Genomic DNA, 15,008 nt, shown 5'->3' on the forward strand with positions numbered 1-15,008 from the left:
TTCCCAACCCTGAGCAGCCTCTATGTACTACTGTCCTGCACACCATGTTCCAGGTTCTTTCCTGGTCCCTGTGATGTCCACATCCACATATCTGCTGAGCGTCCGGGGGACTAGCTGCGCACCTCAAGTTCCCTGCACAGGCCTCTCCTCTTGGGCAATCCGCCTTGCTTCCTCACCTTAGGAAGGGCCGTGGCTCTCCTTCCCGTCACCGTCCCTGAGACCTGGACCTGTCCAGCTGCGAAGCCGGGATGAGGCAAGGCCTAAGCTCACTGGTTTTTCTTCTCTCAGAGTCCAGCATCCTTGCTTCCAAGTCTGCAAAGAAAGTTTTTTCTTTCTACAAACTGTGGAGTTTTTTTCTGTCATTTTTCCTTTCTTTTCTTTTTCTTTGTGCACTCAACTTATGTGCACAACTGTCTACTTCACCTAAAGCAATCTCTCACGAGGACCATGGCTGTCACCCAGCCAGTCCTACTTACAATGCCAGCCAGTCATTAAGGATGACAGCTGAAGAAGCCTCGTACATCTTGTCTTTGTCACCTTCGCACACACCCAGTATCTGGTCCTCACCCCTCTGAGTGGCTCCAGTCTTCACCCAAGAGAAGCCCCCGAACTCTGCTTTCCCCCTATTTCACTCAGTTAACAGTTTATGGGTAGTCAGGCTGGGCTGCTAAGTTCCCTTCTTAAAGATCAGCCCAAAGGAGTTGCTGCTGCTCATACATACACATCACCAACTTCCATGAATGGGAGGATGGACGGACAGATGGACACACACACACACAAACACACACACACACACACAGGGCAGAGCTCACCCAGTACCTCTAGTACCTAACACAGGGTCTGGTACAAAGCTGAGGGTCCATAAATATGTTGAAGAGTGGTCTGAGCAGGGGAGCCCCAGGACTAGCAGAGGACCTGGCTCCTCTGTCCTTCCCTCCTTATGGGGAGGGGCCAGCACTAGGAGTGGCAGCAGTGGCAGGAATGGTCCACAGCCTCTCTGGGTCAGGCACCTTTCACAACAGCAATTGCCTTGCTCTGCCCACTCCTGACTCTCAGCCCACCCAGCTGGTGACACTGCAGACCCCCACCTACTGAGGGTTTCCCAGGACTCTGCTTGGACATAACTGTCTACTTCTCTGTTCACTTTCCCGTGTGTTGCCATTTTCTGATTTTTGCTTTGGGGCTCCCTCTGAGAACCCCTGACTTGTCAGCACATCCTTTCTGAAGGCCTGAACTTCAGCCTCCTCCACAAAGAGACCCGGAGCGCCCCAAGCTTCACACTTTTTACAAACGAGATCTTGGGACCATGTGCCCATGCTGCCCTCAGAGGAAATACTGCTTCAAACATACCAATGCTCTGGGGACAATTTGCCTGTGGGGTAGCCCACAGGAAGACCCAGGTCTCACCACCCTGAGCACATAGCTGCCTGCAGTCAGGAGATCCCGGGACTCCTGAGTCTACCGGGCTCAGAACCACTGCCAGCCACAGACAGCTGCCGTCCTCCCTGACACCACAGCAGCAAGCCGGCAGCTGCACACACAGGAAAAACGTTTAGTCTCTTGATGGCTTAGGCCTCCTGCCTCAGCCAGGCCAGAAAATGCAGGGTAACACAATCTACCAACAAAAGAGTTCATGTGTCCTGTGCCTGTTCCAGGCGGGAGGTGGCCGGGGCGAACACAGCCCTGCCCTCCGCCCTCCTCCAGCACCTGCTCCAGGTCAGAGCTGCAAAGCGCTTTTTCAGATGCCGGAAGCCTTTGAAGTAAACTGTTAACTCTTTCAGGGATCCTACAGAGGGATTAAATATGTCTTTTGGGTCATAGTAAGAGTCATAAAGTATTGGGGGGAGACCCTAGAGAATTTGTAAAACTCCTGAAAGGTTCAGAAACTGGACATAAAACGCAGGCCAAGAGCTAACTGTGTGTAAGCATCAACTAAGGAATGCCTCCCTTTATGGATCAGAATTTACAGAACCACATGTCATACACAGTAGGTCTGCTGCCGTTATACAGGGAAACACATGAGCCACCCACTGAAAAACCAGACATGAACCAGTAGGAACTCAGACGATCTGAACAGAATGATTACTAACTGTGAACCAACCAAAGGGCAGAGAGCCCCACACCAGCCAGCGAGAACATCCTTCCAAGCACGCAGCGGCCATTTCTGAAAATGATGGAGGAGGAGGTCCAAACTGGGGTCAGCCCCCAGTGCTAGTGTAATTTAAAGTTGGGTTCTGGGAGGACGACCAGTGAAAGTAAAAGTATTCGTGCTCCTGAGGATGCACGCATCCAGTGGCAGCACTGGCGGCGGTGTGATGCACGTGCTTGCCCTCATTTCTGAGACATCTGCCTGTCTCTGAGCTTTCAAAAGCCTGACGTCTGTCCAATGTTCAAGTGAAAGCAGTGTTGCTGAGAGAGGGACAGTCTGGCTGGTGACAATCACACAAGGGCCTTTTCATCAAGACAGCCTCTGTCCTTAGTACACTCCCATCTCATCATACGGAATACTAAAGAGATTGCACTCCAGGGGGAAATCTAACAGAAGCCGGAACTGCTCGGCAGGGAGTAGCTAGGTGGAGGACTTTCCTAACATGCTGGAGGCCCTGGCTTTCATCTGCAACACTGCAAACAAACAAATAAACTGCTTCATCAAGAACGGGTTCTAGGGGCTGGAGAGATGGCTCAGCAGTTAAGGGCACAGACTGTCCTTCCAGAGGTCCTGAGTTCCAGCAACCACATGGTGGTTCACAACCATCTGCAATGGGGTCTGATACTCTCCTCCGGTGTGTCTGAAGACAGTGTACTCATATACTTAAAATGAATAAATAATTCTTTTTAAAAAATTGGTTCTGCCTTTTAAAAAATGTCCAATTTCTCTGGCTGTGACCATGTATGCCTCACTCTTGTTTCTCGAGGCAAGCGGACCTCAGTGAGGTAGAGCCGGCCCGATGGACACAGAAGTTCCAGGCCAACGATAAGACTGTCTCAAAACAAAACACAACATACAACCCCCGACAAAAGGAAGCACATTTCAGTTGTGTGTGTCCATAAGGAATAAGCCAGCATGACAGTGCAGGTGACTGCAGGTGACAGTGCAGGTGAGCGCTGTTGCTTTGTCTCAAAAAAAAAACAGTGCAAGGTCAACAATGGTGATACATCTTAAAGAAAACATCTCTTACTTTGGCTGGACCTCAGAGCTGAGTAATAATACACCTCAAGCTCACCCAGGCCTGGCCTGCTCTCCTGCTGTGTGCTCAGCCTGTCTAACCTGCCTTTACAAGAAAGAGCAACAACCCACCTACTTATTTACTATTATTATTAGTAAGTATACGCTTACTTATTGCTACTTATTTATGTGACAGTGTACGTCTACGTGTGAGGAGGTCAGATCCCCCAGAGCTGGAGCTACAGCAGCTGTGAGCTACCTGATGTGGGCGCTGGCGACTAAACTCTTGTTTCCTGCAGGAAGAATATGTGTTCTCAATCACCAAACCATGTCTCCAGCCTCTTCCCCACATGTAATTAGCTTTTACACCTAAGCTAATGCACAGCTTTAATTTTGTAATAACAATAATCATAGTCTTCTCAATGTCCCGTTCTATACCCCAGCTCCCCACCCCTCGGAGTGGAATGTGGATGCTCTCCCTTGACCAACGTTCTGAGGTGGAAACAGCTCTGTGATGCTGTAAGATCCCATTCTAGGAACCAGGAAACCCGCATGGAGGTTCCTGAAAGTGGGGGTGGTGACAAAGCGCCGTGCTCAGCCGAGGCAGCCTCTTCGGATGGACTCCCAGACAAGAGCACTGATCTGACCGTGGTCTGAATGAGAATGTCCCCACAGTCCCGGGCACTGGGACACTTAGTCCCCACCTGTTGGAGTTGTTTGGGGGTGTGTCACTCACTGGAAGTGGCAGAGAGAGGTCTAAGACTTGCACCATTTCAAGATGCATCTCTGTCTCCTGACAGTGGTTCCAGATGTGAGTCCTCAGCTTCTGCTCCAGCTGCCACGCCTCCACGCTGCCGGCATGGACTCTAACCCTCTGGAACTGTAAGGCCGATTTAATGTTCCTTCTGAAAGCTGCCTGGGTCATGGTCAGCACCAGAAGAGGAACTAATACACAGCCTGGCGAGCCCCGTCAGTCAGTGTTAGCCCTTCCTTTTCTCATTCTGCAGAGCCACCACCCTGCTGACAGAACTTCGTATTGAGTAAGTGGCCCACTGATAACAACCATATCTCCCATCTAGAGCAGTTTACAGGAACATTGATGAGGGACATAATATTCAGTATTTTATTTTATGGGAATATAAAGCCATTGGTTCTGCCAGATAATCACAATTCTTCGTACTAAAAAAAAATTTTTTTAGACAAGATCTCACTGTGTAGTCCTGGCTGGCCTGGACCTGGCCATGTAGACCAAGCTGAACTTGAAGTCACAGAGAGATCTACCTGCATCAACCTCCTGGGTACTGGGATTAAAGGCATGTGCCATACAGGTAGGGCTATCTTCACATTTTAAATGACAAACATATATAGGCAAAATGGTTCACCAGGCAAGCGAACTCTACACACAAGAAGCAGCCCCGTCCATCTTCCTTCCCGTGGTCACTGGCTCCCATCTCTCAGATGGGATGATGAATTCCCCAGTGCAAAGGGCACTACAGTAAATGCACTGAAGAACTATCTTACTCAAAACAGACCTTTCATTTCCAAAGGAGCAACACTGTACAGCCTCCCATAAAAGCCACATTAAACATAAACACTCTGTGAGGGCTTACGTGGAGGATGAGGACAACAGGTCCAAACAGCAGGCAAACGGGCAGAGGGGAGAGCAGAGCGAGGGGGCTTCTGTTCACTGACCACGCCTCAATTGTCCCTGACACCGTCAGCTCAGTCCTCACACCCAGGTTCCTCTTTTCCAGACAAGGCTGGATGAGGAGGTGGGGGTGGGGGTGTACCTGAGGTCCTGACCACCAAGTGAACTCCAGAGAAGCTGCTGAGCTAGCTCGGGCCCAACCGAGGCTGCTTGTCCCTTCCCCAGTACACCAGGACTCAGGGAAAGGAGAACAGACCCTCATGTTACGACAGCTGCAAGAAAGCAACTGCGTCCTGTTCTCTCCATCCCTGTCCCAAGGGCGACCCAGCCATACCATATATGAATCATGGGAGTCAATGGGATTGCTGAGAACGGCTGGCCAAAGTGCAAAGGACTCCCACATCACCTCCAGCCGGGGAAATAAACCACAACATGGGATCAATTTATCAATGACAAACTAAAATAGGAAAGTGGTTTTATAAAACAAACACAGAGCATCCCACTGACCTGGACTAAATTAACTGACCCAGGAAAGTAACTTAAGACATTCATAGGCTAAAATCCAGTCCCAGCTAGATATGTATATGCTGGTATGGGGGAAGCAAGGGGCTTTTGACGGGCCAGAGTCCCCTGTGGCTGGCTGACTCGTCCACAGCAGGGCTAGGCTCTAGTGTGGTACTGTCAGGAGGGGCCAATGGGGTGTGGGACCTCTCACAACATAGACAGAAGCCACTCCCAGTGCAGGGAAGATCTCATGGCTCCCACATCCCCTCTGTTCTGGGAAAACCAAGCTAAAATCAATCCTGTTTATGACATCAAGTGAGCCTGTGCCCCTGCAAGGCCACCGACATACAGCTACAAGATTAGGAGTGACAGCACAGTGGGAGGGCAGCTGGCCCAGGGGATGATCTACCTGGAGTTTGTACTTAGTGTCCCCAATATTCATATAAAAGAAGCCAATCCCCAATATGGTGACATGAAGAGTCAGGGCTGATAGGAAGTGATTAGGTCATGAGGCCTCTACCCTCTCCAGCAGGATGCCCTTGGAGAACAGGCTGCAGGGACCCTGTCTGCGCCTTCTGCTATGTGAAGTCACTGGGGCGGCAGTGAGCGGGGAGCATCTTTGGTGCTGGGGTTCATCAGCTCCTGCATGTGCTGGTTCCGTGCTCTTGGACTCTCTGGCCTTCAGAACTTCCAGAATAAATGTCTGCTTTATAACTCTCACAGCCTAAGATACTTTTGTCATAAAGATGAAGGTGTTCAACAAAATAAACCCCTCTCCAGAAAATAATATTTTTGGTCATAAAAATAATCCACATTCAATATTAAAACCAAATCAGGTCTGGGATATGGCTCAGAAGGTAAAGGGCTTGCCAAGCAGGCCTGATGACCGGAGTTCAATCCTCTGACCCCATGGTGAGAGAGCTAGCTTCTGAAAGTTGGCTTCTGACTTCCACACACTTGCCCTGTGTGATACATTCTCTCTCTCTCTCTCTCTCTCTCTCTCTCTCTCTCTCTCTCTCTCTCTCTCTCTCTCTCTCTCTCTCTCTCTCTCTCTCCCATACTAATGAGAAAATAAAAATTTTAACTTTAAAAGTCCAAATTTGCCAGACAGTGGTGGCGCATGCCTTTAATCCCAGGACTTGGGAGACAGAGGCAGAGGTAGGCAGATTTGAGTTCAAGGCCAGCCTGGTCTACAGAGTGAGTTCTAGGACAGCCAGGGCTATTCAGAGAAACCCTGTCTCAACCAAAATCAAAAAACAAACAAACAAAAAAAGAAAGATAATTCTTGGGGCTGGAGAAATGACTCAGTAATTAAGAACATTGACTGCTCTTCTGAAGGTCCTGAGTTCAAATCCCAGCAACCACATAGTAGCTTATAACCATCCATAATGAGATCTGACACCCTCTTCTAGAGTGTCTGAAGACAGCTACAGTGTACTTACATATAATAAATAAATCTATTTAAAAAAAGTCTTAAAAGTCCAAATTTTAGAAAAATCGCATAAACAATGAGGCAGGAATTATTTGATGTTTCCCTTCATTCCTTAAAGCTAATTGCTACATTTCAGTGGCTGTGTTCTTTGAAATCTCTTCCCCTTGATGTGTATGTGAGCACGTGAATATCTAATTCTACTCAGACACTGCCTTGACTGGTTATACTGTAACACCCTGGATATAGTCCATGTCAATTTAAAAACAGCTTTTTTTCTTTTTAAAGGTAGGGTCCCATGTAGCTCAGACTGGCCTGCCACTTCCCAAGCACTGGGATTAAGTTATGTGCTACTATACCAAGCTCTGTTATCTTTTCTTTTTTCCTGGAAGTGGGACTTTCTCTACTATGTAGCACTGGCTGCCCCGAAACTTGCCCTTAGTACCAGGCTGGCCCTGAACTCGCAGATACTCACTCACCTCCACCCTCCTGAACACTGGAATTAAAGGGTGTGGCACTATGCCCAGGTCTAAATCAACCGTGTTATTCTCCTGCATGGAAGTGTCTTTATTTATGAACTGGGAACTTTTCCTTCTAATACTTTAACTAATCTTTTATTTAATTGAAAATAATTCTTTATTCGTGTTTGTGTGTTGTGGGGGAGCACGCATTTGCCACAGTACTCATGCTGTGTCAGTGAGTAACTTCTGGAGAGTGGCCTCTCTACAGTGCGGGTACTGGGGATCAAACTCGGGTCATCAGGCGGGGTGACAAGTGCCTTTCTTTGCTAGGCCATCTTACTGGCTTCTAAATTCTTTTTCTCAAGCCACCAGATCAATTCTATTATGGCAGATTAAGCCAATCAAGACAAATGGCCAGACAGTTTAAAGGGCAGCCCCGGAAGCCGCAAGAACATCTGCATCCCGGGGTGATTTTGTTTTAATTCATAGTTAATAACGGGACATGGTGTGACCTCTGTCTGTCTGTCTGTCTGTCTGCCTGCCTGTCTGTTTCTGTCTCTGTCTCTGTCTCTGTCTCTGTCTCTCTCTCTCTCTCTCTCTCTCTCTCTCTCTCTCTCTCGTGTGTGTGTGTGTGTGTGTGTGTGTATGTGTGTGTGTTAATGTGTGCCTGCACTCATGCTTACACACATGAACCTGCTTTAAAAAAATATTTACCAGGAACTCATTATGTGCTGTTCTACCAAAACGTACACGGCCTTTGGTCCAGTGTTGCCCACAGCATAGGGCAGAGACTGACAGACTGCAGATGGGGACAGCCAGTGATGGGCGAGTATTCAGGATGAATGGAGGCAAGGTTTTCTAGAGAAAGAACAGGTGTCTGCAGATACTACCCCAGATAAAGTGACCTTCCTGTAGGGCAAAACTGGACAATAAAGACAGTCTGACCATGGAGGTGGCAAGAGAATCCTGGGAAGTGCAAAGGCCCTGAGGCAGGAGGATACCTGGCATCTCCAAGGAGGAGCAAGAGTGCTATAAAGTGGGTGTCGAGGGACAGACATGAAATCATGGAGGTAAGTAGGACTTTGTAAGTCAGTTAGGATGGTGGTCAGCACACGCAGCTGAGGGCCTGGAGAGCACACCCTGGGAACCACAGGCACCAGGCACACGAGGAGGCTTCTGGGAGGCAACAAAGAAGCAGACAGCCCAGTACCGAACAAAGGTTCCGGTCCCGGGCAGAGGGGCCAGGACCGTGGACAGCAGAACAAGGGCAGAAAGAGCAGGGGTGGGGTGCGGTGGGGAAGGGTGTTTCCTACAGGGAGGACAATGAGGGGGCTCTGGCTCATGGTTTTGAGTGTGAGAAGTCTTTGCAGCTGGTCCTGTGAGTGATTCACTTTTATTTATAAATACTCTGATTTGGGGGTGTTCACAGGACCTTTTTAAGGTCTTCGTTGATTGCCTGTATTTAGTGCCACAGTTATCCTTTGTGTTTTGACCTTGGGGCCTGCACCATGCTGAACCTGCTTAAAGCCCTAGGAGCCTGCGGGGACAGCTCACAGATTCTCTGGAATCCTCTGTGCGATCACGGAGACAACAGGTTACTCTTTCCATAACCCCTAAGGAGCTTTTATTCCTTCTCCGCTTTCTGGGACTTTTAGGGGTAAACCTGATTTCAGGCTCACGGGCTATAGGCCTTGCAGGTGCCCTGCATCAGGCTAAAGGTGTCCCTTCTTTCTTCTTCTTCTACTTCTTTTTAAATATTTTAATTAGTTCTCTGAGAAAACATGTTCCATACATGTTTTGATCATGTGCACACTCCCTACAGATGTTCCTTTGAGTGTTGACCTGTCCCTGCACAGAGGTTCAATTTGTCAAACACTCTTTCTTCAGCAGCTGATGGGGTCTGCACTTGGTTTATTTAATTACAAAAATACTTTTCTGAAAGATTTATTTATTTTATGTATATGAGTACCCTGTCGCTCTTTTCAGACATACCAGAAGAGGGCATCAGAGCTCATTACAGATGGCTGTGAGCCACCATGTGGTTGCTGGGAACTGAACTCAGAATCTCTGGAAGAGCAGCAGTCAGTGTTCTTAACTGCCGAATCATCTCTCCAGGCCCACAAAAATATTTTTTGAGATAGTATCTCATGTATCCTAGATTTCCCTCAAACTTGCTATGTAGCCAAGGATGGCCCTGAACTTATTTCTCTGTCTGTCAAGTGTTGGGATAACAGTATGCAGCACCATGCCTGGTTTATGCAGTCCAGGGCCTCTGGAATCCTAATCAAGTACTTTATGAACAGAGGCACACCCTCAGCCTGATCTCGAAGCTTTATGTTATAGATAATTAATATGGGAGAGTACCTGGACTGATTTTGAACAACAAACCAACCTTCTATTCTCAGGCTAAAATGTATTTTGGTCGTCAGGGTTAGAAGGTTTTAGTCACCTGGGCAGTGGTGGTGCACACCTTTGATCCCAAGCACTTGGGAGGCAGAGGCAGGTGGATTTCTGAGTTTGAGGTCAGCCTGGTCTACAGAGTGAGTTCCATGACTGCCAGGGCTATACAGAGAAACCCTGTCTCGAAAAACAAACAAAAAGAGATGGTTTTAGTCAGTATTCCTTCTAATGTTTGTCTGGAAGCAAAAAGCAGACTTCCTCTCCACCCGGTACTCCAATGCCCAGACAGTAAAATCTGAGTGTTCTCAAACAACCCCTGGGAGCTCTTACAAATGCTCGCTCACTCTCCCTCCCACTCTCCCCCCTCCCTCCCTCTCTCTCTCCCTCCCTCCCTCCCTTTCCTTTCTTTTGTTTATAGTTTTTATTTTTTATTTTTTTATTTTTTTTTGAGGCACCGTTTCTCAGTGTAACCCCGGTTGTTCCTGACACTCACTCTGTAGACTAGGCTGGCCTTGAACTTAGTGATCTGCCTGCCTCTGCTTCCCAAGCTCTGGGATTAAAGGCGTGCGCCACCACGCACTGGCTGGACTAGATTATTTCAACAGCTTTTCCTCCCCAGGTACACTGGCTCCTCTGCTACTCCCATTTTGTTATTTTGTGGATCTTAAAATCTTGGTTACTGTTTGTTTATTTATTCATTTACTACTTTTGCTTCAGTTCAATAGAGTGACTTTTGAGAGCATCGGCTTCTTTATGCCTTTGGCAGGATATCCCCAAGTCTGCATCATCCCAGCCTTGGCAATTGTCGCTTGCTTTTACCCATGTAAACTGAGGTTTCTCTGGTTCTTTTTTTAAAATATTTATTTATTTTATGAATATGAGTATACTGTAGCTGTCTTCAGACACAAGAAGAGAGCATCAGATCTCATTACAGATGGTTGTGAGCTACCATGTGGTTACTGGGAATTGAGCTCAGGACCTCTGGAAGAGCAGCCATTGCTCTTAACTGCTAAGCCATCTCTCCAGAACCTCTGGTTCTCTGGTTCTTTATAAGATAATTAATTTTGGCTCAGATCCTGGATATTTTTTAATATTGTGTTATGAAGTACAAGCTCTTGTGTGAATGTGATGGAGGGTGCTAATTTTGTTGTAGGAGACAATTGAGCAGGCTGGGCCTGGGCAGCGGGTCCTGACCAGCTTCCATGGTTATGCTTTCCCTGTCAGCGCCACTTTCCAGACTGTTCAGATCTTCTTCCCTGTGTGCCACCCAGAGTCATGCTGATGCCTGGGAGGGCATCTGCCCCGGGGGGATCCCGAAAGCCTATGTTTGGAGTCACTTCTCAAGCACCCCTTCCTCTCTGTCTTCTCCCCTGTGCGCTCTGGGTCCTTGGGCCAGAAAGCCAGGACCTCAGGTGCCACTGTCCTTTATGAATCCTCTGAACTGCTGTATCCGGATCCGGGACACCCAGCAGGAGGGCAGGGATCAAAACAAAAAGCAGCAGCCCACACCCCCTCTTGAAACGTCAGCTTTTCTCGAGTCCTCAGAGGTGGTTCTGTCACTACCTTGGCCACCACGTGGAACAGCTCAGGGCTGGACACCAGGGAAACAGAAGGAAAAACAACCGTGGGATTTCCTCCTCTGTCTAGGTCTTAGGGAACCCCCCCATCCCTCCCCATTGCCCCCCTCCCAATACATATACACACCAGAGCCTTAGCCAGAGACCATTTCCTGGAGCTGTTTGTATGGTGTCCACTACTGGGGTGTGGGCTTCTGGGATGCAGGACACTGAGGGGAAACATACTGCTGATTTGATAATGCATTAAGTTCTGGTATTCTTCCCAACCTGTCTGCTATGACTAATGTTTCAGAGTCCTCAGATAGCTGCAAAGTGCATTCTGTCCAAGCCATTATCTGCGTTCGGTGACAGAGACATGGGGAGTGATCAGTCCTTATCTAGGATGGAATCTCACTTCCCTATGTTTAATTACTCATGTTAAAGAAAGGACATAAAATAGGGATTAAGTCCAAAGTTGTTTTGCTAAGATACTAGGACTTTTTTGGCAATGTGGTATGCCCAGTGCTATGAAAAGTCTCTCCACATAAAACAGTCCAGTGGCCGCTGAGGAAAGCCTGCCCAGCTAGCTCTCCCTGCTCTTGGGAATGATGCAGAGCAGAAGACTGCTGGCCAGGGTTCCCTGAGAACAAGACTGACGTGGGATACCTGAGGAGCCTAGCAGGTGGAGCCAGGAAAGCAGAGTGCTGGCTACAGTGAGACTCGTCCTAACCTAGGTCAGAGTTGGCATGTGGTACGCCTTTATGAAGTCGACATAACAAAACCCATTACTTTTTATGCTTGTTTTTAAAAAGCTGGGGCTGGAGAGATGACTCAGCACTTAAGAATGCTTACTGCCCTGAAGACCTCAGTTCAGTCCCCAGCACCCAGGCAGGAGCGGGCGGTGACTGGTGCTCTGGGACATCCCATGGATCAAATAACCGTTCACTGTGGCATCCACGTGCATGCACACAGACCTACCCAAACACACAATTTAATATTGTGTAAATCTTAAAGATAAAGCTGAGTTTCAATCAGCTTAAATCTATCCTCCACTACAGGAGAGTTAGACAGAAATGAGCGGGAGTCTTCACTCTTTCTCTCCTTTCACAGTGGACCACGTACAAACCTGGGAGCCTGTGTCCTTGGTTTTATATTAACCTGAGACCCAAGCCAGGGTCATCTGTTAAAAGGGATTCTGAATGGAGAAAACTGCCTCCATGAGACTGGGTTGTAGGCGAGTCTGTTGGGCATTTTCTTGGTTAATGATTGATGTGTGCCCAGCCCACTGTGGGCGGTGCCGACTCTCAGCAGGTGGTCCTGGGTTCTATAAGAAAGCAGGCTGAGCAAGCCCTGGGGAAGCCAGCCAGTGAGCAGCAGCCCCCCAGTCCATGGCCTCCAGGTTCCTTCCCTGCTTGAGCTTGGGTCCCTGCCCTGCCTTCCTTCAAGGACGGACAAGGACTGACTGTGTAAGCCAACGAGCCCTCTCCTCACCTGCTTGCTTTGGTCATGGTGCTCTGTCACAGCAATAGAAACCCTGGTTAGGACAGAACTGCACCCTGTGGTCCATAGTCATTGGCAAATTAAACCTAATATATGCTTTTATAACTCCAGGAGGGGTGGAGGTGAAGGACCAAAATTAATGAGAAGAGAAAAGAGGCAGGAACGGCTTGGACAAGAATACTGACGCTTGGTACCAGCACGCCCGCACTCAAGCCCAGCTCTGATTTGATGTTGAGTAAGGTGTTTCACTTCACTCTGTGTCAGTTTCCTTAATCTCTATCGCAAAGCCTTGCTTTGAGAGCTGGCTCATGGGAAAGGGCTGAGAACTCTTCACACAATGATGTTCCATAAATACTGTCTCCTCCTCCTCCTCCCCCCTCCGGTTTCCAGGCAAGCGCTGCTTGCGGCATGCCTGTATTACGGCTTTTGCATGTAGAGAAGAGTATGTAAGACCTTAATGTACAGCCTAATGAATTACTGTGAAAGGATATCTCCAAAACCCCCACTCAGGTCACTGGAGAGAACGCTCCAGTTCTGAGACGTCCCTATCACTATCCCAGCCATTATGGAATTTGGTCTCTTATTTCTCTTTACTGTTTTAACACTGAATTGTGTATCTAAACAGATGTGGTCTCATCTTATTTTTGAAGTTCATACAAATACAACCAGTATATGTTCTCTATCGCCTGTCTGCTCTTTCTAAGATTCATCTGCTACTGCCTGGCTCAGTGGTAGAGCATTTGCCGGGCGCACACAAAGACCCAGGTTCAATTTCAAGCACCACAAAAGTTAAATACAATGAATCAAACTTAAATTGTTTTCTCATCTCTTATAGCAGGGCTTGGTAGCATGAACACACATTTGTAATACCAGCAACCTGGAAGGCGGCAGGCAGCTCAAGGACGGCGGCAAGCTGGAAGCCACTCTGGGCTACACAGAGAGTGCCCAGCCAGCTAGAAGTGGGGTGCCTAGTGAGACACAGTCTTCAAAAGCCAGGTGTGGGCATGTAACCCGCAGGCATGTAACTCTGAGCTTGGGAAGCAGAGGCAGAGGCAGGAGGATTGCCACAAGTTTGAAAACAGCCTGGTCCACGAGGAGATTCCACAGCAGCCAGGATTTGGTCTCTCTGCGGTGAGGATTCCATAGCAAGACCATGTCTCAAGAAGTAAACATTTCAATTTAAAAACGCAAAATAAAAAAAGGCTTCTCCATGCTATCAAATCTATGTATAGTTTGATTGTGCTCTTCTGTTTCTTACAAATGGGACACTTGCACAATTACTGTTTTTCCCTATCTGTACATTATGTTTGGATTTTACAATTCTGAGTACTGTCTAGGCCTAGGAGAGCCGCCTCCCTGACCTGAGTGAGGCTGGGTCAAAGGGAAGGATATGAATTAGCGTGTCCTGCACAATAAGCACCAGAAGGGAAGGGGTGCGTCTGGCCATGGCTGTCACAAGAAAAACCAGGCAAGTGCAGCAGCCCTTGTGTGACAGGTCCCTGAGTACAGATAGCATCCTCTGTGACAAAGCTGTCTAGAGGAGTTGTCAGGGCCTAGGCTATGTGTGGTTCACACTTATCTACACATTGTTGCCATCTTTTCTGAGGTGATTGTATAACCTTGACCTCTCACTTGGAGGAGACTGGCTTCTGCTCATCGTGGCCCCGTCAACACTGGGACCATCATGTTCTCGTGTCTGATTGTTCCTTGGACACACAGCAACGTCTCAGTGGACTCACTTTCCTGGGTACTGACTTAACCAGGAGCTTTGTCTAGGTTTATGGTCTCTGAAACGCTTTTTCAAGCCCTCTACTCATTCTACACTGAGTTGTTCATTCTTATGAACTTTTGTAGTTTCTTTGCTCTAGGGACAAATTCTTTGCTAGCTAATTATGATGCAAATCTCTCTTTCACGCTACCTTTCCACTGTCATAACAAGGCCTTTTGATAATAAAAGTCCTTAACTGTGATGTATTACGTTGTTAATCTATTTTCATAACACAGATGCAACTTGGGGTTCCTTTAAGAACTCTCCCTTGCCTGACCAGTCTGTAGAAGTGACTTCTCATGCATGCCTTACTTAGCATTGTGGTGGAGGGGCCCCATAGGCATGAGACAGGGGCACACATGGCCAGTAAAGGCCAAGTGTGAGCTTTTCAGCTGGCCAGGCAGGGATGGATGGGCCCTGAACAGGTGACTGTGTGTTTCAGGTCAACTAAAGAAATCAAAGCTAGTGCGAGGGATAAATAACCGAGGGACTCGTGAGGCGGTCCATACAGCACAGACGAGAACAGCTGTCTTCTTTTCCTCTCTACCACAACTGCCTGGGCCTTGTGAACATGAA

At 48.0% G+C, this 15,008-nt stretch overlaps 1 protein-coding gene across 5 annotated transcripts in view; it reads right to left on the minus strand.

Annotated features, from left to right (window-relative positions):
- Window positions 1-15,008, minus strand: part of St3gal3 (ST3 beta-galactoside alpha-2,3-sialyltransferase 3) — a 206,034-nt gene that overhangs the window by 107,025 nt on the left and 84,001 nt on the right. Inside the window, exon 1 of one of the 5 annotated variants that reach the window (XM_052177155.1) lies at window positions 177-195. The exons of the other annotated variants lie outside the window; for them this stretch is intronic. The gene's annotated coding sequence lies outside the window, so the exon portion shown is untranslated. Of the gene's footprint in view, window positions 1-176; window positions 196-15,008 lie in introns of those variants that run through there. 5 annotated transcript variants of the gene reach the window in all.

The sequence above is a fragment of the Apodemus sylvaticus genome, chromosome 3, assembly GCF_947179515.1.
Source record: "Apodemus sylvaticus chromosome 3, mApoSyl1.1, whole genome shotgun sequence".
Classification (NCBI taxonomy): domain Eukaryota; kingdom Metazoa; phylum Chordata; class Mammalia; order Rodentia; family Muridae; genus Apodemus; species Apodemus sylvaticus.